This window comes from Pteropus vampyrus, unplaced genomic scaffold (assembly GCF_000151845.1).
Source record: "Pteropus vampyrus isolate Shadow unplaced genomic scaffold, Pvam_2.0 Scaffold134, whole genome shotgun sequence".
Lineage (NCBI taxonomy): Eukaryota > Metazoa > Chordata > Mammalia > Chiroptera > Pteropodidae > Pteropus > Pteropus vampyrus.
This window is the reverse complement of record NW_011888915.1, coordinates 4,048,789-4,053,253: the sequence shown is the minus strand read 5'-3', so window position 1 is coordinate 4,053,253 and position 4,465 is coordinate 4,048,789. Positions and strand designations below refer to the sequence as shown.

The window sequence follows — 4,465 nt, the reverse complement described above, 5'->3', positions numbered from 1 at the left end:
GTTACCATTTAGCTACATGTGTTTATTGTGCATGTTTCTCTCCATATTGGGGGAGGGGGAGTGGTATTATTTGACTGAATCATTTGAAAGTCACCAAGACTCTATGAAATTTCACTCCAAAGTACTTCAGCATTTATCTCTTAAGAGTTATTCTCAGTCTATGGCCATGCCAACCTGAACAAGCCCAATCCCTTCTGATCTTGGAAGCTAAGCAGGGTCAGGCCTGTTTAGTACTTGGTTGAGAGACCACCTAGGAAGACCAGGTGCTGTAGGCGTAAAAAATTAAAAAATAAGCTGACAAGGTCCTTGCAATCTGTGAGGTCGACCAAGGGTTGCCTCACCTAAAAATTATTTTTTTAAAGTTATTCTCCTTTTTTTTAATAATTGTCATTATAATAAGTTTAATATTGATTATATTATTCTCTAATATAAAAATCTTATTAAATGTGTTCCATTTTCCCAGTAATGTCCTTTGGAGTTTTTTGTTTGTTTTATTTTATTTTTGTCTTTGTTTTTGTTTTGTTCTTATCTCATCAAGAATCATATGTTGTTTTAATGGTCACATCTTAAAGTTTTTTATTCTAAAACAGTTCTCCTGCCTTGTGTTTTTGTTCTTGTTGTTTTTGGTTTATTTGCTTATTTTTTATCTTCCCTGTCATTGACTTTCAGACCAGTACTTTTATAGAATGTCCTACAGTTTGGATGATCTGCTTATTTCTTCAGAATTAAATTTAGTTAAAGATTTTTACCATAAACTCTGCAGAGGAGATGTTGGATCTTTCTCAGCAAGAGACACTTGATGCCCTTGTGTCCTATTATTGGTCATGCTAAGTTTAATCGGCTGATTAAGTTGCTGTCTGCTTGAATTCTCCATTGTAAAAGCATTTTTCCTGTTTATGATTAATAAGTAATCTGTGGGATGATACTTTAAGAATATGAGAATATCTTATCCCCAACAACTTTTATTCAGTGTTTTGGCATCTATTAATAAACCTAGCCTAAATCAACTATTATATTAACCATCGCAAAAAAAATCACAATTTTTCTTAATCATTCCTCCTCTATCATCTGGCACTCTATTTTTTAAGAAAAAGAGCTTTCTCTTCCCTCACACTCAATTTTTAAATTTTCTTGAGTTTCAGTATGAACTCAAATTATTCGTTACCACCAATTTTCTTTCTGATTTTTAATTTGTTTCAGGTTTGGCCCCTTCCAACGGGTCTCTGTGTCCTCTTCACAGAGTCTCATCAGTTTTTGAGCACTTCTTTGCTCTCAAGCTGAGGAAGTCCCAAACTCATCTTGTGCTTTGTACCTAGATCCAGTCCTAGAATCAGCCATTTTTCCAAGGACACTTGGTTCCTCTTAATGGGAATTAGTTCTCAGTAACCAAGAACTGGGTAGCAGGAGTGCTCATTGCCATTGGACTGTGATTGCTTCTAGGTTCTTTCAGTGGACAGAACCGAGAAGTACTTCTATTTTAAATCATAACTTTATCTTGATCTCCCAACTTCAATTCAACACCGTGGAGTTCTTCCTCTTTTCTCCCCAGTCCATATTTTTATCTCCTTTCTTCCATGATGAGAACCCTAATTTTCACCAACATCAATATATTTACTCATTTGCTCCTCCTTACAATACACCCAATAATATCAGAATTACTACATCCATAGCACTACCAACAACAAACCTACGAATAAAGTTCAAGATTGTTTGCTGCTTATTTTAATCTTTAAATTGCAGCCCACTAAGAGTAAAGGTCTGTTTAAAAACCTAAAACCTTGAAATAGGTTCATTTATTTCTCTTTATATTAGATGTTAGGGTTTTCCTACCTAGTTGTTAAATTTTTTTCTTTGTGGTATGGGCTTCTCAAAAATCATTTTTTACAGTTTTACAATTAACATATAACATTGTATACGTTTAAGACATACAACATGATGATTTGATGTAGATACATATTGTGAAATGATTACTGCAATAAGTTTAATTAACATCCATCACAAAATATGAGATGCTTAACAAATTTGCATGTCATCCTTTTGCAGTTCCCATGCTAGTCTTCTTTGCATCATTCCAATTTTAGTATATGTGCTGCCTAAGCAAGGACTAATTTAATTTTTTGAATATGTAAAACAGTAGCATAATTTAAAAGTCAAAATTACATGGAAAGAAAAAATAAAGGAAAAAAGCCTATATGGAAAAGTAACTAAAACAAGTTTGCTTAAACCCCTGTACATAACCAATTTTATTAGTTTCTGGTTTATCCTTCCTTATTTGCAAAATAAGCAAATATGTACACATGTGCATATACACACATATTCTTATTTTTATGTTTTTTCACTTAAATAGTAGCATTCCACTTCGTATTGTTTTGTTATACATATGCAAGTCTTTCATAGTTTTCACTATGTATCTATGTGCTCTCTCAACTATATTTGGCATTTAGGAAGTTTTTATTTTAATGGTTATTTTTATACTAATGCTAAAATAACCTTAGCCCCCTCTACTCTTACATTCGTTATTTTCTATTGGCTCCCCGACAATATCAAAATTAATAATTGCTTCTTTCCTCTCTTATCTTTATCTACCACCATCTCATTTGAATAAATATCCTTTTACCCCGTCAGTAACTATAAAACAATCAACAAGTATATTCTACCTTTTATCTCTCTTACCATTCTCCCCTTTTAATTATTGTATAATAGCTACTTTGCCTGGACATATACTCTCCTTATAAACATCACAGTTGTATGGGTAAATAAATATTTTATGCACCATCAGTTCTTAGGCCAATGTTTTTACATTTTGGTTATCTGAAAAAAAACTTTCTTTAGTAAATTCCTCAAGAAGAGCACATGGAAGCAATATTCTGTGGTTATTTCATGGTCAAAATTTGTGGCATTTTGGCAAGTTATAAAATCTTTGGCTCATGTTTTCTTTCCTTGAATATTTTCGATATGTTACTCCATTTTTTCTGGAATATAGTCCAAAGACAAACTTATTTCCTTTCCCATTTAGATGACTTCATATTTTGACTAGATGCCCAAATGATTTTTTTCTTTTTTTGGAAAGCCTAGAAGGTTTTTAGACTATATCTTGACATCGATCATTCTGGGTTGATTTTCCTAGGTACTAGTGTCAAAATCTTTTAATTTACAGAAAATTTTCTTAAACATTAGCTTTTTAAAATTTAAATGATTTTTTAAGTTCCCATTGCTTTTTGTTTTCTTCTTTGTGGGTCTTCTATTATATATATATTATATGTACGTGTGTATATACATATATATGTGTGTGTGTGTGAGTGATATATATACATATATATGTATATCTGTATGTGTGTGTGTGTGTGTACATATGAATGAAAATTCAGAGCCAAAAATATACTAGCTCCTTTAGACCTTATCTTGGACCCCAAACATCCACATCTTTACTGGAGTGTGCAAAAACCCCTCCAAATTTCAGTTATTCCTCTCAAATTAGTCTATTCTGCTTTTCCGTGTGTACCTATTGCCAGATTTAGAGTTCTCCTGTTCTCAGGTCTGTCAGAGACCTCATTGCTCCCTCCTACACTGACACTGATACAATATGCATCTTTAGCTATTGGTAGTTTTCTTCTACCTGCTCATAATTTGGGGTTCATGAGGACATATTATTCATCTAGTTTTTTTTTTTAAGTATTGACACTGGGCCTTGGATTTGGCCATTAGTGTTGATGTGCATGGGTTTTTTTTTTTTTTAAATTAGTTTCAAGTATACAATACATTGGTTAGGTATCTATATAGTCCATAAAACGATCCCCCCCCCCACCATTGTTCCCTCCCTCCTCTGGCCCTCCACCTAGCTGATGTGTCTTTTTTTAAGGGGGCAGGGGAAGTTGGGGATATTTTAAAACCTCTATGACACTGCCACCATCTTTCCATAATTTTCTCCATTGATTTATTTGTTCATTCATGTATTCAATAATTTTGAGCCCTGAATTTTGCAACATCTGTTGCCTCTTCAGATTCTCTTGGTGCCATTATGTTTCAGAATCCAATGCCACTGTAATTATTTGAAAACACTTACGGTCCATAGGATTCTGCCACGTAGGGCTGATGATTCATTATCGGGGGAGGTCAAGAACGCTTCTTCCAATAGCCTCTGTGCAGCCAGACTGAATAGCTATATGCCCTATGTTTCTTGCTTCTCCTGCCACTTCTGGACTCAGAGAAAATGCATTTAATCTGTCTTCCCAAATGGCTGCTGGAAGTATCACATAAAGCAACGTGTGGCCAGGGAGAGTTAACTGAAGCCAATGTGCCACAAATTATGACCAGGACCAGTGGGAATTAGGAAAAAGAACTGGGAAGATAGAGTCCTTCTCCCTTCTCCCTCCCATGGACTATTACAAGACACATTTTCTTGTTCTGCCTATCCTGAGACATCCATGAAGCTCACAAAGGCATTATCTGTTGGCCAAGGAGTGCC

The 4,465-nt window shown here is 34.4% G+C and overlaps 1 non-coding gene and 1 pseudogene across 1 annotated transcript; one reads left to right on the top strand and one right to left on the bottom strand.

Moving 5' to 3' along the window:
* Positions 1–156: 156 nt before the first annotated feature.
* On the top strand, positions 157–275 carry LOC111744402 (annotated as a pseudogene).
* Positions 276–1,998: 1,723 nt separating this feature from the next.
* On the bottom strand, positions 1,999–2,101 carry LOC111744418. Its single transcript, XR_002782138.1, has one exon. It is a non-coding gene; the product is annotated as a U6 spliceosomal RNA (small nuclear RNA).
* Between the last annotated feature and the right edge of the window lie 2,364 nt (positions 2,102–4,465).